Source organism: Triturus cristatus, chromosome 1_1 (genome assembly GCF_964204655.1).
Source record: "Triturus cristatus chromosome 1_1, aTriCri1.1, whole genome shotgun sequence".
Classification (NCBI taxonomy): domain Eukaryota; kingdom Metazoa; phylum Chordata; class Amphibia; order Caudata; family Salamandridae; genus Triturus; species Triturus cristatus.
The window spans coordinates 554,889,886-554,916,779 of record NC_140579.1 but is presented as its reverse complement, the minus strand read 5'-3'; the positions used below and the strand labels follow the sequence as shown (position 1 = coordinate 554,916,779).

The following is a 26,894-nucleotide window of genomic DNA, read 5'->3' as shown; positions in this document are numbered from 1 at the left end:
AACCAGTTGTAACTGGTTCGCCCCTTCCCTGCACCTTGAGACAAAGGTGTTCTGTGTATAAGAAGGGGCTGTGACCCCATGAGAAATGTTCTGTTCCAGGATCCTACCTGAGGGGGGCTGCTGCTGGACTAGAGGACCGCCACTTGGACTACCTCCCTGCCTGGAGGCCCAGTGAGCTGGCTCTGGGTCCAGCCTTGCCCCCCATCCCTGCCTTGCTGTATGCAGGGGAGAACTTTGGTGGACTTTGTGGTTATTCTCCCCTAAAGCGCAGGGAGCGCTTTGTGTCCCTAAGCGCCTGGAAGCGCTTTGATTTGCCTTTAGCGCTCAGGAGCGCTTTATTGCTGCAAGCCGGTGCCCACCCGGCGTTTGCCCCGTCTTTGCCGTACCTGGAAGCGGGTGCCCACCCCGCATTGTGGTGCTCGAGCGGGAGCCTACCCCGCTTTATTGGAAAGTTACTATCCCTAGCGGGTGCCCACCCCGCCGGGGACTTTGCCGTGCTGGTTGCACCCCCCCCTTTTTTTACGTGTCGAGCGGGTGCCCACCCCGCGAAGGAATCACCGCCGTGGTGAAAGAGGAAGTCAGGCTGAGTGTGGCCTGACGTGGGGCGGGACTTCCGCTTTCACGAAGGAAGCCCCGCGCCCACGGAATCCCCCGGAAGCCGGCACAGGGAGAAGAGTGTGAAGGGAGGCCTGCCGCCTTCCGAGAACAGAAAGCGGCTGTTGATCCTGGCGGGGCTCCCCGGTGACGGTGGGAGCCTACCCCGCCTACCGGCGAAGAAGAGAGCCCCGAGCGTGCGGCTGCCTCGATGAGCGAGACACCCCTGCAGGAGTCCCGGTGAGTGGGGCTTCAATCCAATTGTTGGGGGGCATTGTGTGCTTGCTGAGAGCGCTAGTGCGCTCCAACAACGGGACCGCGCTGTGTGTTCACGAGCCCCGGGAGGCTCCAACGTAGAGGGGGCATTTCTTTGGTCCCAAGAGCCCCAAGAGGCTCCAACGCTGGGGCCGATTGCCTGTGAAGAGCCTAGAGGGCTCCGCCTACACCGCATTTGTTCGCACAGAGCCCAGAGAGGCTCTGGAGTGCCACCTCCGTTTCTGCCAGGCACCAGGGGGCACTTCTTGTTGGTGGAGCCCAGCGAGGCTCTAGGGGGCCAGTCCTTGGTTGCTTGTTGGTTGTGGCAAGGGCTCGCGGGGCACCAGAGCCTGTGTTATTAAAGGCCCCAGTCCGCCCCAGCAGGGGCAGTATTCTTTTAGAGCCCAGAGAGGGCTCCAACGGGGGCATTTCTTTGTTGTTTAGAGCCCAGGGGGGCTCAGGGGGCCACGAGTGTTGGGGGTTCAGAGCCCTGGAAGGCTCCAACGTTGGCCCCAGCATCATTGTTCTACAGCTGCCCAGCACTTCGTGGGCAACTGCTCCGTTTAGGCCCCTGACTCTGCTGGACAGGGCGTCCTTGCTCCTTCAAGGCCAGTTGGCCTAGGGACTGCCACAGGTGGTGGCTAATGTGAGTTTTGCGCTATTTTTCCTTTCCTGCACCTCTGAATGTGTGTTTATGCGTCATGTGCCTTGTTTACACCGCTGAATGTATTTTATGCATCATGTGTTTTCCTTCCCTACACCTCTGAATGTGTTGCGATGCATCATGTGTACTGTGCTTAGACCCCTACAGGTATTGTGATACTTAGGTGGTTGCTTTTCTCCTAGTACAGGTGGTGCTAGTGAGGTCCTGGTTCCCTGCGCAATATTTTCCTAAGGTGGTTAGGGTTGCGTAGGTGGTACTTACCTGTTACCAGTAGTTACTGGTCATGTGCTACATGTGTTATTTAGTGCTACAGTGATTGTATGTGCTATGTTCTAAAGTATTATTCCTATGTTCTAAGTGCTAATTTCTACAAAGTGCTAATTCCTGACAGTGGTCCATGTGGCCCTGTCCCCTGTACATATAATCCCTTGTAAACTCTGCCCGTGCCTGTTGGCACATTGTAAAGTGTGTGTTTTTATTTAATGTGTTTTGGTAATACAAAGGCTATTTTTATATAATACCTGAATGGTTAATCTGCAATACTCTATGGTGTCAGGCTAGAATTTGGTGAGCAGGCCATAACAACGTCTAATGTCGACATTGGGATTTTCGACCCTGATTCATGTGCTTAGAGTAACATTGTCTCCTATGTCCACTCCTTTCCCATGATTTCCTCCATGAGGAATTCACACACACAGAAAGAACCCCTTCATTGGTCACTTTTTGGCGTTCCTGTGCCTAACTTATCTTCTGGCTCTTGAGGTTGTTCTCCAGCCTACATATATGGCAAAAGCCCATAAGGTCCTCCCAGGCATGATCTCTCAAAAGAGGAATTGCTTCTCTACATAGAAGTTCAGCAGATAGAGCTCAAACAAGATATGTGCGTTATTAGCTGACTTTTCCTTCCCACCCAGGACTAGGGCCTGACCGGTTTATGAAAAGATTTAAATGGTATATACCGGCAAGAACATTGCGCTCAGGCTCAGCCAGGAACACGGTGGACCCCCCATTTAAAAAGGCCACATGGGGAGGGAGAAGCATCTATAGGACAACAGCAATGCTTTGGAATGACTTGTCACTTTCTTTAAAAACACACCTCTCTCCTCAGTTTCAGGAAGAGACTAAAAACGTGGCTTTTTACACGGGATAGGTAAAGCCTTCTCGCTCCCGTTTACTACAGTGTTCAGTTTCAGCTGCTTATTTGATGAGAAGACTACAGCACCAAGACGCCTCTGGGCATAAGCTGCGCTTTATGAATTAAATTTACATTACATCACAGCAGGGGCACTTAACAGAAAGAGATGGCATTTTATTGTCAAAAATAGAGTGGAGAAACAAAACGTAGTATCGGGGCGCATTTAAAACGTCAAAAGACACCCACGCAAAAAAACATAATTTGTTGCAGAAAAAAGCAGGGTTTAGAAACCCCCAGAAGGGTGCAGATAATCTAACAGCACAAGCCAGATAAAAACACTTTAGGTGCCTTATTCAGCAACTGTATTTAGCAGAATGTAAAGTAGTAGTATTACTCGTATACTAAAAAATGCAATTCACAAACCTATGGCTGGACACCGCCACCTTTCCTATCCTTTCTGTGAAGAGGTCTCTCTGTAGATCTATGTTTTGGTAGTAAATGTGGGAGAAACCAAGGTTGGCTAGAAAATAGGGAATACATATTCCAAAATGGAGATCAAATATTCTAAATTGAAGAACGGAGAAGAAAAAATCCAGCCTCCTCTCTCCCTGTATTAATATGGTGGAGTTTAAGGAGGAGTCTAAAGAGGGACATGTTAAAATAACACACATATCCACAAAAGAGACCATTGCAATCCACAAACTATACCTCTAAAGTGACTTCAGTCCTAAGGGTATCAAAATAATCCAAAATTCACAGCCTTGGAGTAAGTCAAGCGGCAAACATAACCACTCACAGGTACTGTAACACTCTCCCACAGAAAACAGTGGAAGTAGGAAAATAAAATAACACCGCTTAGGATCTACTGGTGTATTGTATTGTACTTGCATTTATATGTTGTTTGCTACCTTTGAGAAGGCATTGAAAAGCTTTACGCTGGCAGCATAGTGCTTCAGAAACCCAAGGTTAGTAGTTGATCAGGTGGTTATTGGGATTAGTCTTGTATGTGGAAAGGAAACATTTGATGCATTTACTCCAGTTTCTATGTGATAGATTACATTAATAGGAGTTTGGTGTGAGATTTATTGGGAGTATGTGAGTTCATCCAGGTAGTTGGTGGAATTAATAGATGAGCTACAGGAGATTAGGCGTTATTATATTTAAGGGCTATAACTTTCATAGAAGGAGAGGTTGTGATCTTTGACATGAGGCCTGGGCAATTTACAGAACTAAAATAATCGAGATTAGGGCAAACATGCAGGTGATTTAGAGTAGGCTGTTCTCAGAGAGAAAGTATGCAGAAGATGAAAATGAGAGGGTTGTTTGAAAGAAGGAGAAGCAATAATCAAACCTTTTTCATGTATGGTTTTGGAAATATAGAAGAAGCTTTTTGAGATAACATGAGGATGGAAGCCAATTCAAAGTAAAATCAATATTTGCATATTAGATAGGGCTATTTTAGATAGTTTGAGTCTGTCCTTTGATAGGCTGCTGTTAGAAAACTCGTTCGGCAAGGACAGCTATCAGGTCAGGAGTTGTAAGTGTAATGTAATGGCTGGACCCTCTACAGCTCTCCGGAGCATTTTGGCAGGGTTCATGGTACAGAAATATTACATATATACATACAGTTAAATTCAAATTAATCTTTATTCAGATAAAAATCCATAAAAGACACAAAAATCATACAATCATATTAATTCTCATAGACATTCTAATTCTCTGGAAATAAAATGCCAACATAAGGCAAAATCCTTTCAAGATATCCAAACATCATATCATAATTATATTCTAATCACAGTTTGCTAATTAGATGTATACAATTAAGCTCTCTCATACAAGTTTATTAGGTATGTAAGAATTTTCCTTCATTTTATTGCACATTAAATACATTTTGCTACTGCAAAGCACACTTCCACAGTATTTAGATTACATACAAAGTTAAAAGCATCTATAAAATGAATCAGTATGTTCCCAGTAAATAGTGGTTTAAAAAAATGGTTTTCCAAGATCCTGATAACATTTGAAAAAAAGGATAAAATGTTGGGTAGACTGTGTACATTTGCAATTACATGGGCAACTTCGTAGGTTCTTGGCACATGACCCCATTTGTGAAAACGCAACAATAAAGTGCAGACTTCATAGCCGAAGCCTAGTAAGATAAAATCTATCCTCTGTATATGTTACAGTTGTTACATAGCTCTGAATAATGTTTGGCATGTAACAATAAGGTAGCTCTTGACAGATGGTTTAATATGCTCTCTGGTTTCTCTCAAAATGTGTTTCTGGCCCATAACAATAATTTTCAATTCTTTTTTGTTTACTATATTTTAATATACTGTATGGGTCATCAATAGTTAAAATAGTGTCTGTAATTTTTATGAGATCTTTCACATTTGCGAATCAAGGGATTTTATCCCTACTATGTCAGGCCAAATAGTCCTTAATATTTTTTGTACATTTTGTTCCTATTTTAGCCCAGATTCCAAACCAAGTCAAAAGAGTACAATTATAAATACTATCTTCTATATATGGCTTTGCAAGTTCTTTATTTATTTAGAAATCTGTTTATTGAATTTTAAAGTTTGCAGCAAGAAGATTATACAATGCAGTGCAGAATGGCAAAGAGCATAATTACAGCTGATACACAGTAAGGACTCGTAGCATGCCACATATAAGCATAACACTTTACGCCAATTGAGGAGCAATCAGTATGGGCTAAAGTTGTGACCCGTGAGTCTGTAATGACCACTACCATCACGCGTGTTGTTGCAGTCACTGTGTCAGTTGAGAGTAGCAAGTCACCGCCTTATTCACTATAGACGCGTGCTGCCCAGTGTACCCCCAGATCAATAATCAAACAGCCTTGCGCACCCATACTGCAACTGGGGAACTGGCCTGCTTGCCACAGAACAACGAAAACAACATCTAACAGCAGCTCTCCTGTCTCAATTCCAGGCGTCCTTCTCCCTCAAACCCCCCCTCCCGTCGAGTCCCCCCCCCCCGACTCCCACCCCAGGAACGTCATGTGTAGGAACATCCGGGCTGCGACGCGCAGGAATGCCAGAATCCAAGCAAATCAGCCCCAGCGCTGCGGCACCCCGTCAGATCGGACCACCTCCCCGCAGCTAACCCGGGTCCTGCAGCTCACCCTCGACCCCAGCCAGAGTCACCCCATCAGATTGTAGCAGGACCTGCAGCATCTCTCCCCATTGGGATGCGATCGGTGTCATCCGGAGACCCAGCGTCTCCTCTCTCCGAAGTGCCACCTCCTCCGCCTTGGCCCAGACTAGAAAAGAGCCGCGCCACGCCCGTACGTGTGGCGCAGCGTCTGCTTTCCAGCGCTTAGTGATGAGTCGCTTTGCCACTATGATCCCCAGGTCTATAAAACGAGATGCTACCTTGACCGGGGGTGACCTATGAAAAAGGTGCAACAGGTAAGTAGGCCACTCAGGAGGGATCTCCCGTCCCGTACACCGACGGAGTATCCCGTGTATCGCCTGCCAGTATGTACTCAGTTCCGGGCAGCTCCACAGCATGTGAAGCAAATCAGCATCAGCTTCCGCACAACGGGGGCAGCTGGCATCCACACGGTGGAAATACCTATTAATGGCGGCAGGCGTTAGGTAGGCCCTATGCAAGACGAAGAATTGTATTTGACGAAATCTCATATTTCGAGGTACCCTCCTCGGCCCCTGCAACACCCTGTCCCATTCCTTGTCTGTCATGGGGCGGGCGAGATCTCCCTCCCATTTCTCGCGTAGTGCACCCAGACCCGGCACAGCATGCGCGCGCAGTGCCGCAGCAAACCACCTGATCAGGTGTCCCCCGCGGCCCAAGACATGGAGGTACTGCATCACCAAGTGTTGTTCCGGCTCTTCCCGTAGGTCTCCCCAGTGCCCCGTGAGCGTCTCTACCAGGGCCCGATGGCAGAGGAACTGGCCCTGTGCCAGTCCCGTCTCCTCCGCAAGGGTCGCGAATGACAACAATTCCCCCTCACGGTAGAGATCCTCCAATGTGTGGATATCCACCGCATGCCAGTCCCTCAGCTCCGCAGCCCCAAGTGTGTCCCGGCCGCAAGGGGAACCCTCCAGGGGCATAGCCGGGGCACAAGGGGTCCTGGTACTGGTGAGCCGGAGGCTTCTGCGGTAGCATTTGCACGCCACCGCCAGCAGCGCCGGTGCTGGCCGGGAAGCCCCCGTCGTCGGGTGAAAGATCCGCAGAAGCTCCGCCACCGCCATCGGAGGACTCTCCGCTGTTGCAGTATCCTCCCGACATCTGTCCGCCAGCCACCGGGCTATCCATTGCAACTGCGCCGCCAAATAGTAGTGTTCAAGACAGGGCATTGCGAGCCCGCCCTGGCCAACGGGAAGGCATAGCTTGGGCAACGCAACCCTATGGCGTGCCGCTCCCCAGACGAAATCCCGGAGGGAGCGCATGAGGCCTGCGAAGAAAGATGCCGGCAGGTACAGCGGCAGATTGGCGAAGTAGTACAACAACCGAGGCAGCACTACCATCTTGACCAGCGCTATACGGCCAGTGACAGATAGGGCTAGCGTACTCCAGAAGGCCATCTGAGTCCGAAGGGCCGGGCTTTGCAAGTTCTTTATGAACAATATATGCTGAAGTAGAACGTGGTACAGCAAGCAGCCTGCATAAAAAGGTATGCTCCATAATTTGTAGTGCTTTTGTTGTTGATGACCCCCTCAAAGCAGCCCCATAATTAGCGCTACTAGTGCATTTACTCTTATACAATTTCTGGTATCTGTTTATTTCCAAATTTTTCCACAAATGCCAAAATTGCTTCTACATTTCTAGAGAATTACATAATTGCAATTTTTAAGTGAGTATTACAAGCATTCTTTTTTGAAAAATGTACACCATGATATGTAAAATTTTCGACCTCTGCTAATATCTGCCTTTTTAGCCGATGAACCCTGTTCCCTATGTTGCCTGTATCATACACCATCACAAATGTTTTAGATAAGTTGAGTCTCCGATTCCTTTCTTTCAGAAAGGTGTTAAATCCTCTGACCAGGGATTGCAGGCCGTTTGCGGTTCATGATATAAGAAACGCATCATCTGCATACACTAGGGTTGGAACTAGCCACTTTCCTATTTTAGGGGGGGATCAGCAGCTATTTGTTGGAGAAATACATCCACTCCATTAATATATATATATATAAAGTATATATATATATATTAAGAGAATAGGAGTGGTGCGAGAATGCATCCTTGCAGAATACCTTTCCTAATCTTAAATCCTGGGGTACATTTTCCATTAGCACTGTAGTATATACGTGCCATCAGATAACTACATAATAGCGAGAGAAAGGATATTATTTCTCGGGGGGCTCCTAAATTACCCAATATATTCCACAACTTGGGGTGACTAACAAGGTTGAAGGCACTGTTTAGATCTACAAAGCATAAATGAAGACTACCCTTTTTTGCTACTGTGTATTTATTCACAATCAGGTAAAGGTTGATACATTGTTCTAATGTGCCGACCTCTCATCTAAAACCGAACTGTACATCTGTAAGTATATTGTTGCCCTCAGCCCATGTTTCCAGCCTCTCCAATAATATCCTTCCGAGCACCTTAACCAAAGTATCTAGGAGAGAGATTGGTCTATAGCATTTCACGTCCCCTCAATTTCCCTTTTTTATATGGGGACAATTATGCATTCTGCTCACATGACCGGTATATCTCCCTTTGTAGCAGCTGTATATACTTGGGTTAGCATGGATTCCCAAAGAAGTGACTTATATGCTTCTACTAGGACCCCATCAGGTCCTGGCGCCTTCTCATTTGTACATTTCCCTTCACCATAATCGGGATTAAAAGGAGATGTTTAAATGAGATGATCTTATCCGTGACAGGTTCCATAGTTATATTTTCTAGGTTTAATATCTCGCTAAAATGTGCCAGCCAATCATCGGGACTATATGAGTCACTATAATGGGTGAAGTAATATCCCTGAGAAAGGGTTGATTCATTGTTCTCCTGAATAAGGATCTGTCCGTTAGTGTAGTTGCTTGTTCCAGATCTTTCCATGCTTTCTCTCATAGGTGTTTTTTCTGCTTGTATGTCAATCACAGCTCTCTCACTTCTTCCCTATTCCTAGACCTTGCTTGTAAGGCTGATTGGAGCTTATAACTTGCCCGTGTGCAATGGCGGTCAAACCACCCCATTTTATTAGCTTTGTTGATTTACATACATGCTGGACCATATATTGTGAAAAATCAAGCACTCTAGACTGTGCTTGAAGGAAGTAGTAACCTCATAGTCATAGCAACATCAGAGAATATGTTGGGCTAATAATACAAAACAACTGGGGTTCCAGCGTAGTCTGGGAGGGCAAAGAGTAGAGCATTACCACCATCCAGACGTAAGAGTACAAGGGCTTGAACAGCAGATTATTGGTTGCTTTCTGGAAGAAATTATTTGACTTTCTTAAGAAGAGAAAGCTGGTACCAGGCATTATTTGTTTCTTTATGGTAATGTGTTCCTGGAAGGAGAAGTTTGTGTCCAGGGTGAATCCAAGTGATTTGGCATTTGGTGAGAGCTCGGGTTTGAAGTCGTCAAGGTTCAGGTCATTGGGCCAGGTTTGTACTGTATTTTGTTTGTTGTTTTTGCTAAATAATAGAAATTCTGTCCTGGTTAGGCTTAGGTAGGCGCTGGACATGCCATGTTTGGATAATGTGTGAGCAGTGTTTGAGGCAGAGGAGACTTTCAAGTAGATTTGTGTATTATCAGCATATTGGTGAATCTTGAACCTGTTATCCACGAGTAGGGCACCAAGTGGCTCCATGTGAAGGTTTAAGAAGACAGCAGACAGAACGGAAGCCTCGGAGACTGCACATGTGATAGGGATCTTTTGTGAGCTAGAAGTACCCATGTGACTAAATTACTGTTGGTTGGAAATGTAGAGGAGGACCAGTGAAGGACATTCCTGGTGATTACTATTTGTGACTTGAGGAAGCGTACTATGGTCAACTGTGTCGAAGGAAGCTGAGAGGTTCAGCAATATCAGGACGCAGGGTTCAATTTTATCTGTGGTCAAAAGGGCACAATCTAGGATGTGTAAGGTGGCGGTCTCCTTCCTGCGCTGTGATCTGAAGCCAGACTGGTAGTCATGCTGGAGATGGTTATCACTGATGTGATCTTGGAGTTGAACATAGACTGATTTTTCTCTTTGATCTTGCTGAAGAATGATAAGTGAGGGGTAGGCCAGTAGTTGGCGAGGTCATCAAGATCTAGTATAGGTTTCTTTAGGAGTGGGAGGATCTAGCCAGTCTTGAGAGCATCTAGCAAGATGCCTTGAGTAAGGGAGGCATTGACAATGGTAAGTAGGGGTGAAAGAGCATGCCCAAAAAAGCTTTGATGAAGGATGATGATAAGAAATAATTCTTTTTAAGAGGTGGCTCTTAAGCAACTGGAGTATGTCAGGCAGACCTGGGAGAGTTGAAGCATTTAAGGTATTAATATTAATTTATTTTAAAATGTAATACACTTAATTAAAAAAACTTATTTACAGAATAAAAAATGTAACACAAATGTTAACAAAATGTACTACGTATAACAATAAATGTTAGGGTAATTTATTCAAATTATTGTTAAACAAGTTTTATACACCTAAATTAATTCATAAACATTTAGTTTGATTAGTTAATGTGCTGTATTAATTCACAATAATACTATATATAAAATATTTATAATCTTTTTAAAGAATAATTTTAAATAATGTCTCCTATACTTTCCCATAGGGAGGAGCTCCACCTATGTGTTCAAAGTTATAAGTAGTAAGTTGACACTTGTAAATCCTGTTCGGTGGGTTGGAAAAATATCAGTCTATAGCTATCTCTAAGTGTACACTCAAATGGTAAAGAGCAAAAGTGTGTACAGTTAAGCAAACGTAGACATTTATATTTACCATTGTGAGTAGGCTCCAGAGTCTTAAGCAATTGCCAGTGCAAGCCTAGATGGGACAGGGACGGTTGCTGGATTCTAAAAAGGACACCTTCTTATTTCTTAAAGTTGTCAGGACAGCTACCTATCTGGCTGCATTGCATGTTTTCTACCATTGTACAGCAGCAGGTAGAGTTATGCTGCAAAGAGGCTTTATGTTTATTTTTGGGTGTTTTGACTCCTTCTAGTGTTTTTAGCATTTTTATTGTGGGCTTACTAAGAACTTGCTTGAAGCCCACCTATTGCTTACCATTGGTTGGCTTTATGTTTCCCTGGCATTTCCTTGCTTTTTATTCAAGGTTTCCTCGTCCATTTTGTGTTTGTCCCTCCCCGTAGCATAGGCTCTTTAGCGTACTCTAGATTGTCTTACTTTTGTCCTTCCACTGCGCACTTTTAGGAAACTATTATTTAGGACTTGTCTGCTGACAGAGAGGGATATTGTTTACTATAGAGGGCTTGGAGCTTGCCCATTGCTTGACATTCGTTGGCATCATTGTCACTTTTATTTGCTGCCTCCTAATTTGCCAGTTCATGCTGGGCATCACTTCCTTTTCTGTCTGCGGAGTATGGACCAAAGACAGACTGATTAATTTTAATTAATGCCCGTCCGCTGCTCACAGTGTGATTGAGCTACTATTTCTCCTTCTCCTTTCCCCCTTGTATGTTGTGGTTCTTCCTCTGATACCCACCCCCCCTGCCACCAATGTCTGATAGAGTCACATAGAGCTCCCTCATTTTCTACTCTGGAAAATCTTTGGTTTAAACCTCTGACTGTCTGGTCACCTCTTCTCACAACAAGGTGATTGTTACTCACTACCATTCTCTATCATGATTGAGTACTGAGCACGTCTGCTACTCCTGTTTGGAAAAGGCTTTTATTATTTCTAGTTCCACAACACTGCCCCCAGTCTAAAATGCATTTATTTGTAAACAAAGCAGTTCTTGCTGAAGCGCTGCATTGGATCAAAGGCATCAGATATTTTCACAGATCATAGGTCGAGACATTTAGTAACATACTGCTTTATTTATTTATTTAGGAATCTGTTTATTAGAGTTTTCGTTGCAGGTAAAACCACACAATACATCATACTTCATCAAATAGCATTGTTACATAAATTTTGAAGTCAGGCGTCAATGTATAACTGATACAAACATGGTGCGTTACGTTAGGTGTACTGTAACCGGATGTGTCCCAAAGTATAACCTATTAGGTCATAAGGAAATCCATCTCCACTCGTATCGGTATGGCCCCAGCCCTAGTGGAGAGCATCCGCTCACCAGCGTCGATGCCAATTGTGTGCTATTCTCAGTGCTTCCCCGAACAGTTATACAAACAGTGCTATACTCCCCATTCTGTAGCTGGGCAGCTGTCCTTCCAACAATCTAACAACTAAAACAATGTACAACAGCAGCTTGCGTCTTCTAGTCTAGTCGGCCCCCGCTCCGTTGACCCCTCTCCCATCAGGCTCCACCCTCCCTGGCCCCCACCACTCAAAAAGGGATCAGGCGCTGATATCCAATCTGCGGCTTGCACTATCTTCGCCAGCCAGCCAGTCGCACCCACCAGCGCGGAGTCTCTACCAGGTGAACAGTGCCCCATCGCCTAACGCGGCTCCTACAGCGCAGCAGTGCCCTCCCCCGGGGCCACCTCCTCCGATTGTGACAGGGTCTGCCTCATTTCCCCCCACTGGGCGGCGACGGGCGTCGTCCTAAGGCCCAGTGTCTCTTCCCGCCGAAGCGCCACCTCTTCTGCCTTTGCCCACACCATAAAAGAGCTACGCCACGCTCGCACATGCGGTGCGGTATCTGCCTTCCAGCGCTTGGTAATGAGCCGCTTAGCCACTATTATCCCCAGATCAAGGAAACGACAGGCCACCTTAGCCGGTGGCGGTCGAGGAAAGAGATGCAGCAGGTATGTGGGCCACTCAGATGGAATCTCCCGGCCCGTACACCTGCGGAGTTCCCCATGTATCGCCTGCCAGTATATCTGCAATGTGGGGCAGCCCCACAGCATGTGGATCAGGTCGGCGCCAAGCGTCGCGCAACGGGGGCAGCACGCATCCGTTCTGCAAAAATACTTATTAATGGCGCCCGGTGTGAGGTAGGCCCTGTGTAGGACAAAAAACTGTATTTGACGGAATCTCATATTTCGGGGCACCCTCCTCGGCCCCCTCAGCGCTCCCTCCCATTCCCTGTCTATCATAGGGCGGGCAAGGTCCCCCTCCCACTTCTCGCGCAGTGTCCCCAGACTCGGCGCCGCATGAATCCGCAAGGCCCCAGCGAACCACTTGATCAGGTGTCCTCCTCGGCCCATGACATGGAGATACTGCAGCACTAAATGCTGCTCCGGTTCCACCTGCAGGTCCCCCCAGTGACCCACCAGAGTCTCTATCAGGGCCCGGTGACGGAGAAACTGGCCCTGCGCCAGCCCCGTCTCTTCTGCAAGGGTCACAAACGGCAAGAGGCCCCCTTCACGGTATAGGTCCTCCATGGTGTGAATATCAACCGCGTGCCAATCCCGTAACTCCGCAGCTCCCAACGTGTCTCGCCCACAAGGGGAACCCTCCAGTGGGATGGCCGGGGCGTATGGGAGCGTGGCCCTCGTCAGCCGGAGGCTTCTTCGGTAGCTTTTACAGGCCACCACTTACAGCAACGGTTCAGGCTTCAGCGCTCTCGTCGTCGGATGGAAAATCTTGAGGAGCTCAGTCAATGACAGCGGCGGATTCTCCGCTGTCGCCGTATCCTCTCGACACCTGTCAGCCAGCCAGCGAGCCACCCACTGCAGCTGTGCGGCCAGATAGTAATGCTCCAGGCAGGGCATCCCGAGCCCGCCCCCACCCACGGGAAGGCACAATTTCGGCAGCGCAACTCTGTGGCGCGCCGTTCCCCATATGAAGTCGCGGAGGGAGCGCGTGAGGGGCGCGAAGAAGGACACCGGCAGGTACACCGGCAAGTTGGCAAAATAGTACAGCAGACGGGGCAGTACCACCATTTTAACGAGCGCTATTCGGCCAGTCACCGAAAGGGTAAGCGTGCTCCAAAACGCCATCTGGGTTCGGATCGCGGTCACAGCGCGTCCTAGGTTACCCTCCACTAGGTCCGCCGGGCGGCGATAGATCTGGACACCCAGATAGCGAAAGGTGTCCGGTTGCCATTGTACCCGCACTCCTCCAAGGCAGTAGCCGGGGTCCTGGACGTCGCCCCCAAAGGCGTACAGACAGGATTTGGCCGCGTTCACTCGGAGGCCTGAGAGCTGCTCAAAGGTGTGTAGGATGCGATCCAGCCCCTCAGGGATGGAAGATACATCCCTGACATATACTAGGAGGTCATCCGCATAAAGGGACACCTGGTGAGTTGCGTCCCCCAGCGGGATGCCATCCGCAAGTTCCCCACGGAGCGTCGCCGCCAACGGCTCCATTGCAAGCGCAAACAGGAGGGGCGACAGCGGACACCCCTGCCTAGTGCCCCGGCCAATTACGATGGGATCCGAGACATATGGGCCCGTGCGCACCCGCACCGTGGGTCCTTTGTACAGCAGAGCCGCAAGTTGCAGGAAGCCCAGCCCCAATCCGAACCGCGACAGTGCCGACACTAGGTAGCCCCATTCCAAGCAATCAAAGGCTTTCTCGAGGTCCAGGACCAAACAGCCCGCCCTGGGCCATGGTCGGGTGCTCTCCCCCATCACCCTAAAAAACCGCCGTAAATTAAGCGAAGTGCTGCGCTTGGGCACGAAACCATTTTGGTCGCTGTGCACCAGCGTAGGCACCACCGGCGTCAGTCTCTCCGCCAGCACCTTCGCCAATATTTTATAGTCCGTGTTGAGTAGGGCGAGCGGGCGATAGGACCCCAGCTGCGTGGCGTCTCGCCCCGGCTTAAGCAGGGAGATCAGATAAGCCTCCTTCAGCGACGCTGGCAATGTGCCTTCCTCTAGGGCAGCCAAGTAGAGACTATGAAGCTTAGGGATAAGGGACTCACGGTGAGTTTTGTAGTATTCCGCCGGGAGTCCGTCCGGTCCCGGCGCTTTCCCTGAGGCTAAAGAGGAAATAGCGTCCCCTATCTCCTCCATCGTGGGGGGGCATTCCAGGCTCTCATGGTACTCCTCCGGGACCACCGGTAATTCCACCGCTTCCAGGAACTCATCCAGATCACACGCATTCCTCCTGCCCGTTGACCGGTACAGAGAGGTGTAATGTGCCGTGAACGCCCGGTGGATTTCCCACTGCGTGTGAACCAGCACTCCGTCCGGCCCCGTGATCGCACCCACGGGGGTACGGGTCGCATCCTGCCGGATGAGCCAGGCCAGAAACCTCCCCGCCCTGTCCGACGTAGCGTGTACCCGGGCCGAGTGCGCCGCATAATTAAGGCAGCGGAGCCGCTCAAGGAGATCGGCATGTTGCGCCCGGAGGTCAGATAGGTGGCTCGCGTCCGAGCCCCCCCCTCACCACGCACCTCCCATGAGAGGAGGCGAGATTCCAAGGAGGCGAGAGCCCCCGCCAACTGCTTCCGAATATTCCAGGTCGCACCTATGCAATGGCCCCTGATGTACACCTTATGCGCGTCCCACTCTATCAGCTCACTATCCGTGGAGCCCTCATTGAGATCAAAATACTGTTCGATTGCAGTGCCCAGGGAGGCCCGAAATTCCGGGTCCTCCAGCGCCGCTGTCTGAAGACGCCACGTCGGCACCGGGGGCCTATCGGGCCTCCAGCGAAGCCCCAGAATAAGCGGATTGTGGTCTGAGTGCGTCCGACCCATGTATTCCGCCCGGGTCACCCACGGAAGCACCGAATGGGTGCCCACCACCCTATCCAACCGAACATGGAGGCCGTGGACCGCGGAGTAGTAGGAGTACACGCGGTCGCCCGGATGGGTGTTCCGCCACAGGTCGGTGAGCGTCCAGTGAGACAGCCATGCGGCGAGGGCCTTGGCGTTCGACCCCACCTGCATGCCCCGCAGGGGCGGAAAGGACCGGTCCATGTGCACATCCAGCACGGAGTTAAAGTCCCCCCCCAAAAGCCAGGGGAGGCCGACAAACGGCTCCAGTTCCGACGACAGGCTGGCCAGGTAGGATGGCTGCTCCACATTTGGCGCGTAAAGAGACCCCAGTTGCACCTGCTGGCCATCTAGTTTCCCATGAACTAGGGTGTACCTCCCACCAGGATCCACCAGCACCTGCAGACAGACAAACGGGGTACCCGCCCTTATCCATATCAGTGTGCCTCTAGCGTGCGCCGAACACGTGGTGCCATATACCTGCCCCCTCCAGCGCGCACGCAGCCTACCCAATTCCCCGGCCGTCATGTGCGTCTCCTGCAGGAGAGCGATTGCCACCGCGTGTCGCTGCATGTATGCATAGACTGAGTATCGTCGCGCCGGTGTATGCATGCCCCTGACATTCCATGTAATCACATTTGTAACAGCCATGCGGAAAGGACTAAGGGTAATACTGTGGCAGTGGAGTAGGGACGCCCGTCCGGGGCGGGGGGCGGTGGGCCTGCACCTGACTATGTAGAAAGCTGCAACATAAACACCTCAACGCAACTACGCACCACCATGAAGTCGTGCGAAAAACCGAGCCAAACAGGCCAACTGAACTGTCAGGGCGAACCCCTCTACGGGTAATCGTCCAAACCATGTAACAATGCTCGCTAAGTAGAGCTAAGCCCAATTGTGGCTAGGGGGCAGGCAAGTGAGATTCAATCCGCGCGGGTGCACTTCTGCAGGGATGCCTGTGTATATGTGACGTGAAGGGACCCCCAGAATTAGAGCGCAGCGCCGGCCCGGGGGGTGTAGGATCCCCCCACCACGCCACCCACAAAGGCAGATGAACCCTAGCTCGGGCGGCCGCCCCATCGCAGGGGGGCGGAAGTCCAGCCACCACCACAGCCCACCTGGTCCATCAGTCCCCGGGATTCCAGCAGCAAGCGTGCTCCCATCCGCAGCTCATACCTCCGCCCACTGCACGGTCAGGGGCCACAAAGTGTCCGTCTGAGGGCTGCAGGACCCATACCCAAGGAGCACCTCCAGCCGCGGCCCCAGATCTCTCAAAGTTTCGTTCATATTACATCACTTGGTCCGATGTCTGCGGAGTGACCAGCGGCAACAGCTGGTCGTCAGAGATCACAGTTGATGGGGAGGATGCGCCGATGGACAACACATCACCCCGCTCTTGGGCAGCGTTTCCACTCCCACCATCCGGCGACCCGAGAGTGGCCACCGCCGCCAGCGCATCCTGGCGCTCCAGTCTGCTCTTCTCCGGGCTGGGGGCCACCCCCAGACCCCGCCCCTCAGCGTGCCGCCGCCTCCTTCCCTGCCTTTGGCGAGATCTCCTGCCGCGCGGTGTGGCAGCCTCCTGACTCCGCGGCCGCCGGCCATCACTGCGCCCCGTGTCCTCCAGCCAATCCCAGACCTCAGACGGCGTGTCGAAGAAGCGGACACCATCCGTGGTGGCCACCCGCAGGCGGGAGGGGAACAGAAGAGCATATGACATCCCTAGTTCTCGCAGGCGACGCTTCACCGCCAGGTAGTTGCTGCGGCATCTCTGCACCAGGGCAGTCTAGTCCGGGAAGAAATGCACCTGTCCACCGCCAACAGTGATGTCGCCCATCCCCCGGGTCTCGCGGAGCACCACGTCCCTGCCCTGATAGTTGAGGAGTTTGAAGAGGAAGGGCCGCGGTCGGGACCCCGGGGCGGGCCTCTGTGTGGGGACCCTGTGGGAACGTTCCACCACGAAGTGCGGGGAGAGTTTCTCCGATCCGATCAGGTTGCGTAGCCACACTTCCACATATTGCTCCGGCTGTCTCCCCTCCTCGCCCTCCGGCAGGCCCACCACGCGCACGTTGTTGCGCCGAGAGCGCCCTTCTGCATCATCCGCGCGGTCCTCCAATGCATGGACGCGGTCAATGAGATCCTGGAGGGCGGCTGTATGAGTAGACACAACTGGTCGCACCTCCTGGAGAGTTTGCTCCTGCTGCTCTACCTTGTCCGCCAACTTGCGGTGGTCCGCGTGGAGCAGCGTGAAGTCGACTGTGTCCTTGTCGATGCGGGCTTCCAACGACGACCTAGTCTGTTCAAGCGAGGAGCCGATCCGCTCCACAGCCGCCAGCACCGAGTCCGGCTTGGCGGCCAGTAGGGCAGTGGGCGGGGCCGCTTCAGGGTCTCCAGGCGCCGGGGCAGGGCCCAGTCCTGTCACCGGGGCCCGGCCGTCTTTCTGGGCATTGCGCAGCCGGCCCATAACCAACTGTTGTGCAGTGGGCATCCGCCCGTAGTCCAGTCCGCCAGTAGATGGGCTCGGTCCAGCCGCAGCAGGCCCCTCCTCCTCAGAACCCCACCGCACTTACCAGTGCACCGCACCGGAGAAGGCCGCGAAGGAGAGAGGGGGGGGGGAAGAAGCAAAACCGGTCAAGTCCAACCGGGGGCCCCTGGCGACCTCCGGAGCGAGCGACGCACCTCTCGGCGCACCACGGGCCCGAGACCAACGCGATCCCCAGAGACCATCCACCAGGCGCCTCAGAAGTCCTCCTCGGGTCCACCCCTGCGCGTCCGAGGCCCCACACCCAATGTCTCAGGCTCAGTCAGCGCAGCCGGTGCCCCAACTCCGCCACCCGCCGAGGAGCGGCCGATTACCTCCAGGCGGCCTCCCGGCCCGGCTCAGTGGTCGCCGTCACAGTCCAGGTGCCACAACGTGGGGAGCCAGAAAGTGCCCGCCGTCGGTGGGTGTCTCGTAGCGCGCCAAGCGTCGGGCGTCGTGATCCCTCGCCTTCCACCTCCTCAAGGGCCGAGGCTCCCAAGCTGCAGGTCCCACCGGGGTCGTGCCGCCTCCCCCGTCCGCTGTCTCCGCTCCGGGGCAGCCACGCGATCGCCGCTGCAGGGGGGCGCGCCCCCTCCGCCGCCTCCTCCGGGCTGCCGGGCCCCGGCGGGTCCCGGACCACAGTGGCCCACCTCCGCTAAGGCTCCGGACGCGTCCCGCCCAGGCGGCGGCCAGGCAAGAGGTCCCTCACTCTGGAATCAGCCGCCTCCTGCGTCCGCACCTTCGGCTACTCCACTGACCTGCCGAACGTCGCCGCTCCACTGCTCGTGCTCCCGGTGTGGACCCCCGATATGCCCTCAGTGTGCTCCCGAGGTCCAAGCTCCGCCGCACCACCAGGCCGCCACAACCAGCACTCCAACGGTCACGGCCCAGGGGTCACGTGGCAAGCCGCGGCGCACAGTAGCGTGTGCGGCCGGCCGCAGGGCTCCAGCGCTCCTCACCAGCCGCCGGTCTCCCTCCTCGGGCGATCCCGAGCCGCCGCCCAGCAACTTCGCGCTCCGCTCAGCAGACCGCTGCAGCGGGGGGTGAGCGAGCCGTCTCCGCCATCGTTTTCGGCCGCTATGGGGGTCCCTGACAGGATATTTCACAGGATACAGGCACCGATGCGCCGGAGCTCCACTAGCTTGCGGCCATCTTGTTCGCGCGCCAAGCCACGCCCCCTAGTAACATACTGCTTTATAATTGGATTTATATAGCACAAGACTTTGGTGCTCTTTAGGACAATTCAGAGGCAACTATCCATGCCACTCCATTCTATAGTATCCTTCCACGCAATTCCACTCCACTCAATTCCAGGCCGCACTATTACACTTTACTCCATGTCACACAATTCCACTCCAGGCTACACACTTTCACTCCACACAATTTCACCTAATGTCACCCACTCAATTCCACTCCACAGATACAGTTTCACTCCACGCCACACAATTCCCTTTCACACAGTTCCACTCTTCAGAATTCTGCTCCACTCAATTCCACTCCACTCTACTCTACACAATTGCACACCACACACTTAAACTCCACTCAGTTCCATTCCACTACGCAGAATTAAACTCCACACCACTCTGTGCCACATAATTCCACTCCACTCAATTCCACACCTTGCCATGTAGTTCCACTCCAATCAGTTCCATTTCACACTACACAATTCCTCTCCAAGCCACATAATCCCATGCTACACCACTCTGTTTGTCTATGCCACACAATTGCACTCCCTGTCACACAGTTGCTCTCCAAGTCAAAAAAATGACTCCACACAATGTAAATTGATACTTGTATAGCGCACTACTCACCCGCAAGGGTCTCAAGGCGCTTGTACGAATACCGCTGTGGAACCCATCCTGGCTTTCCCTGTGAGGCATCCACTCCTGGGCACCCCCAAGGTGGAGGCCAGGCATCCTTAGCGTTGTGGGGGCCGTTGTGGAGATTAAGCAAGCTATTGCCCAGAGTTGCAGAGTGGGACTGCATGATTGGAATGGCACCGAGGCGAGAATTATCAGGTCCGTTGAAATTTTGAGCCCAAGACCTGCTGAGGCAGGGAATTGAACCCTGGTCCCGGGCTAGACCTCTGCATCAGGGTCTGTCACTCTAATCATTGAGCCACACTTCTCCACGATACAAAGTAACTCCACACAATGTCTCTCCACTTGAAGCCACTCCATGCTGCTTCACACAATGTCACTCCATATGAAGCCACAAAATGCCACTCTGCTCCAAACGACTCCATGCTACTCCGATGCCACTTTATGCAATTCCACACCACACCGCTCAGTTACATTCTACACTACGCCACTCCACTCTACATAATTTCAGTCCACTCCATGCTACACAGTTCAACTCCGCTACACACAATTCCACTCTACACATTGGCACTTCAATCTACACAGTGCTGCTCCACTACATGCCACACACTGTCACTCCATGCCACATGATGACACACCACACAATGCCACTCAACTCAATTGTAATTATCTAGCGCTTATCAGCCCTGAAGAGTCACTGAAGCCATTTGGGGCATGCCACTCCACACAATGTCACTCAACTCCCCACAGTGTCATTCCACTTCACACAATACCACCGACTCAACTGTAATTGTATTTATATAGTGCTTACTACTCCTGATGATGTACTGAAGCCATTTGCGGCATGCCACCACCCACACAATTCCGCTCCACAAAATTCAACTCTACTCCACAGCACACAATTCCATTCCACTCCATGTCACACTATTCCACTCCACACAATGGCACTTCAATTCACACAATGCTACTCCACGCCACACAGTGCCCCTCCATTCTACTCCAATTACATGCAACACAATGTCACTCCACTCAATGCCTTCCACTCCACTCAATAGTAATTATATTGTGCTTACTACCCCCCTACTGAAGCACTTTGTGGAATGCCACTTCACACCACACAATTCCACTCCATTCAATTCCACTCCACAACACGAAATGTAACTCCACAGCACACACAGTCACTCCACTACTCAGCACACACTGTCACTTCCCACAGCGCCACACCACTCCACACAATTCAACATTCACTCCACACAATTCCACTCCATTCTAATCCACTCCGCACAATTCCATGCCACACAACTTCATTGCACTCCATGCAATTCCACTCCATGCCACACAATTGCACTCCTCGGCAAACAATGTCACACCACAAAATGCCACTCCATTCCAAAGCACCTATGCCACTCCACGCTACTTCACAAAATGCCACTCCCTGAAATTCCTCTTCACTCTGCACAATTCCACTCTCCTCCACAGTACACAATTCCAGTCCACACCACAGTTCAACTCATCTCCACACAGTTCCACTCCACACAATGCCACATGTCACTCTACTCTACACAATGCCACTCCACGCCACACAATACCACTCCACACTAGCACAAAAAATCTCACACACACAACACTGCATAATACTTTCTGTCACAAACTAGAAACATACACCCACACCCACCTTCCTGACTATACAAATAATACACACCTTAAACCAACTCCACTGCCAAGCTCTTTCTTCCCCCACACCAAACAATTATACAGCAACTCTTTCAACCGCGTCTCAGCCATTGAACAATTCAGAACCTTGCAACATGATCCACATGCTGCACCACCACTCCTAACTCTTGCACCTTCCACTCTAAACAGACACAAACAAAATAAGCAACATGCCACTTCACAACTTCGCATCTCCATGTCTACTGCTACTCTACAAAAATAACACAGCTCACCAAATCACTCTCAACCACCATCTCCACCAACTACACATGCAGACCCATCAAAATGCCTTCTTAGCCTGCTGGACGAAGAACACAATACGGAACAGCTACACTATTGTTATCCTTATACAGCTGATACCAGCACTAAGGACACACCTGCTACAAGCCCACAAAATACTGTTCACTCTTGTACAAAACAAAGTCACACCATCACCAAAGCTCATTCTATAAATTGCCTACTAAAAAATGCCTGATCACTCTAAAAACACAAGCATCACATCTACAACCTTATCACTGACACACAACCTGACTTACTCTTCATAACTGAATCATGGTTGGGAGATGACATGGCTCCAGTGTTGTATTAAGCCATTCCTCTAGGCTATCAAACTATCACACAAAATCGTGTAGGCAAAAGGGGACATGGCCTAGCTGTTGTATTCAAGCAAAGATTAAATATCACTAAAGCTGACGACGTCTCCATAGAAGGCTGTGAATCCCTCTTCACCAGATGCAACCCCACACCATCTTCCTCCTGTAACTTTCTGCTCCTTTACAGACCTCCACCTACCAATACAACAGTCCTAGACACACTTAAAGACTTATAACACTACACTCCATCCTATGCATTCTTGGTGACCTAAATATTTGGTTGGACAAACCCAATATGCCCCATCCAAAAACAATCATCACTGGCCTAGACGCACTGAACCTACATCAGATCTTCCACAAATCCACACACATCGCTGGACACATCCTAGAGGTCATTTTTGCAAATTCAGAGTTACCTTTCAAATAATTACTTCAGTCACATGGTGAGACCACAATCTGCTTGCTTTCCAACATAAAACAACACAAAGTGACACACCTACAACCACCTTACATGCATCCACCTATTGACCGTGGAACAAACTAAAAAGTTTGAATGCTTAGAAATACAACTAACATCCAGTACAGATCTACACACAATAAATTCAGTTCAAAAAGTGTATATGAGTGGCTACAAGAAGCTTTTGGTATCCTAATACCACTAAGAACAATACAACAGAATAAAAGAAAACAGTCTTGGAGAAATACAGAGCTAAAAGAGAGAAAACAGCAAATTAGAAAGCTGCAACGCACCTGGCTCAAAACAAACACCAATCAAGACAAACTTCACCTACAGAGACGTAACAGATTACACAAGTCATCAATCAGAAAAGATAAGAAAAAATACTATTCAGACAGAATTCAAAATGCTAAATGCGCAAATAAAGAATTCTATAAAATTCTCACTAAATTTCCTAAACCAAATTGCCTGGAAGGAGCTCATCCCATTAATCAAGAATTCACAGATAAACTGGCAAGTCATTACACGACTAAAGCGGACATGTTAGACTCCTATTTAAAACAAAGAAAAACCACCAGCATCAAACCTTTAAAAAAAAAAAAAGTCCAAGAGTAGGCTAACGCAGCGTCTGCATTTCTTCCAACAAATATCACACAATTAATGTATGGACCTTGTCAAAGCAAGCAGGCCTGCCGGCATCCTATCTGATCCATGTCCACCACAAACCATTAAGAAAAGTCTACCTCTGCTGCTACACCAGTCAGAAGAATACCAACAATTCCTTAACTATGAGAATATTTCCAGAAGAACTAAAAAACTCATACATGCGTCCATTACTAACGAAAACAAACCTCGACCCGCTTTACACAGACGATTACAAATGGACCTTTCCTGGGCAAACTGACAGAAAGAACAGCATTCACCCAGATGTCACAATTCATTGAAGATAAATCCATACTTTTATACTTCCAAATAGCATTCCATCCAGGAAGAGGCACAGAATCTGCCCTCATTGCCATCTGGGATGACCTCAAGAACACAGTTGACCAGAACGGGGTTGCTGCACTACTTCTCTTGGACCTCTCAGCTGCCTTTGACATGGTTGACCAATGCACTCTAATACAAAGACTCTACGAAGCCGTAATAAAGGGGAGTGTTCTCAACTGGATCACATCCTACCTTAAAAACAGAACTAATGTCATCCATACCCCCCCATCCCCTTTTCGTCTGAACCGTACTTCACAAAAGCAGGGGTCCCTCAAGGCAATATCATCTCACCCATGCTTTTCAACATCTACATGAAGTCAGTACCGGCACTGATCAATCAATCAATTTCACCTCACATGCTATAACTATGCAGATGACACACAAATACTCCTTAACCTGGAGAGCCCCATAGACATTGGAAACTCACAAATTTTCAGTTGCCTCGGAGCCGTTGATCAGTGGATGACATGGAGCCTGGCCTGATGATCTGGAAACACCGCATAAAGTATCAAAGGAAGTAAGAAACCTCGGAATGACCATGTTCTCCAAGCTATGAATGAATGCCAAAGAGGACAAACAAGCAAGATCAAGCTTTGTTACTATAAAAACTCTGCAGTACATCTTCCCCCACCTGGTATTTCCACACAAGGTCCAGGCTGCTATCTCTTGTTCGGTCTAAATTCGATAACGCCAATTGCCTCTACCACGGATCATCTTTAACAACTATAAAAAGACTACAACAGTTTCAGAACTCTGCTGCCAGACTACTCAAACATATAAAGCCACCAGCCCACATTTCCTGTGTCTTGAAGGCCCTACATTGGTTACCGGTTGCCAGAAGATCAACATTCAAGCTGCTCTGTATCACCCAGAAAGCGATACATGCAACAGAACCACTCTTCTTCAGGAATAAAATCACCAAATACGTTCAACAAAGGAACCTCTGCTTTAGATTGGCACCTTGCCTCAAAATCCCACCATACAAGGAAAAAACCATAGGTGGCACATCCTTCTCTGTTCAAGCAGCCAAACTATGGAACTCTTTACCCCCAGACATAAGATCCACAGATAACGACCTTATCTGCTGAAGACTACTCAAGAATAGGCTCTTTCCTACATAACCACCATACTCAAACATAAATATACAGTATATCCCTATGTATGTATTTATTTGGACTTTATGAATATATATGTGTACCTACATATGTGTATTGTTTGTATAATAATTATGTTTATAAATATATGGATATTCGTTAGTTCTGCTTAACAAATGTACATATTACTTATGGTTATATTATTCTGTTTAACATGTATATAGGTGACTGCACAAATAAGTAAATCTTTATCATGACTATTTATAATTGCTCCACTATTGAATTACAAAACAAATTATGAAAACAAATAAATTAACTTAAAGTACAGCAACACTTGACAGTGAGTTGATCAAATACAACTTACATCTACATATATTACCTTCCATGTGCTTATGTATCTTTATATTTATTACTCCTAATTCAGCATCTCCAATGCACTACCCAATATCACACCCTATACCTCTCTCAATATATCCTCTACCTCCACTCTGTCTGATCTCAATTTTCATTCTACTACTCTCTCCAATGCACGTCCCTATTTCCCACCCTGTACCTCTCTCAATATATCCTCTACCTCCACTCTCTGACTCATCCTAAACCCCATTCTATTACTATGCTCTCCAAAATCACCCTTTCTAGATTCCTCCCTCCTCCACCCCTCCTTGCATCATCTCATACCCCTTTTACTATTCAGATCTCTCAAACAAACCTTTCTAAACCCTTCCCTCTGACTCTTCCCCTTCCACCTCCCCATTACTCATCTCAAACTTCCTCCTACTGTTATGAGCTCCAAAAATACACACTTTCTTGACCCTTCCTTCTTCTGTCCCTCCACTATCCTTTTCAATCCAACTAACAGACTAACATGTCCACCACTCAAATTAATTTCATATTTCCCTATGCCAGTTCCCCACTAATCCTGTTTGGGTTCCGGAGTAGTGTGCTACCCGCAGAAAAATGCCTCAACACCTCATTAGGGGTAGCAGGTGCTATATATAAATGCAAACCCTTCCCTCTTCCATCCCTCCACTATCCTTTTTCAATCCAAATAATGTTATATCTTCCTATACTAATTCATCACTAATCTTCTTTGGGTTCTGGAGTAGCGTGCTACTCTCCGTAGAAAAAAAACTTTTATGTAAATGTAAATGTGTTGTATAGCGCACTGCTACCCTAGGGTGTCCTGGCGCTGTACTCATACCGCTGTGGAACCCTTCCTGGCTTTTCCCTGTGTAATGTCCACTCCTGGGCACCCCCAAGGTGAAGCCAGCCAGGCATCCCAGTGCTGTTGGGGCCGTTGTGGAGATTAAGCAAGCTATTGCCCAGAGTTGCAGAGTGGGACCCATGATTAGAATAGGCACCGAGGCGAGAAATAACGGGTCCGAGGAAATTGAGCCCAAGACTCGCCAAGGCGGTAATTGAACCCTGGTCCCGGGCCAGACCTCTGCATCAGGGTCTGCCGCTCTAACCATTGAGCCACACTTCTGCCTCGTTAGGGGGTAATAAGCACTGTATAAATGGAATTACAATTACTTCATGCCATACAATGCCACTCCACTCAATGTCTGCCATTCCACTCAATGCCACTCCAGTCAACTGTCATTATATAGTGCTGATGAGGTGCTGAAGCACTTTGCGGCATGCCTCTCCAATCCACACAATGTCGCTCTACTCAATGCCACCCCACTCAATTGTAATTTTATATATATATATTATATATCGCATACTACCCCTACTGATGCAGTTAAGCGCTTTGTGGCACGCCACTCCACTCAGTGCCACTCCACACCATCCACTCCATTCAATGCCGCATCACACAACTCCACAGCACAAAATGTCACTCTACAGCACACACTCACTCCATTTCTCAGTGCCATTCCATGCCACCCAGTGCCACTGCACACGTCACTCCGGTCCACTCCACACAATTCCACTCCATCCCACACATTTCCATTCTACGCAACAAATGTTGGAGCGTGGTGCTACGCCAAATTTGGCAACACCTCACTCTGACATTTTTAAAATGCAAGGATGCGCCGTATTCACAAGAATACGGTGCACCTCTGTGTTTCCCGTAGCGCTGGCGCAAAATAAAAGCTGCCTAGCGCCAGTTCAGGGATCAACCAACAGGAGATCACCCGTATACCCAGTTGAGACCTGGTGATAAATGTGTATAGCGAAAAAAACGTCTCAACACGTAATATTTAGAAGGCCTTTAATAAAGCATGCACATTAAGTTGCAAAGAAAATTAAGAGATTCCAGGGTTTGGTAAAAGGAGCAATCTGTATTTAGAACAAGTATAAGCAGGAGAACAGTATCAG

The 26,894-nt window shown here is 49.4% G+C and overlaps 1 protein-coding gene across 1 annotated transcript in view; it reads right to left on the bottom strand.

Annotated features, from left to right (window-relative positions):
* The window catches only part of LOC146870604 (uncharacterized), a 125,355-nt gene that overhangs the window by 61,289 nt on the left and 37,172 nt on the right, over window positions 1–26,894 (bottom strand). The window lies entirely within an intron of this gene.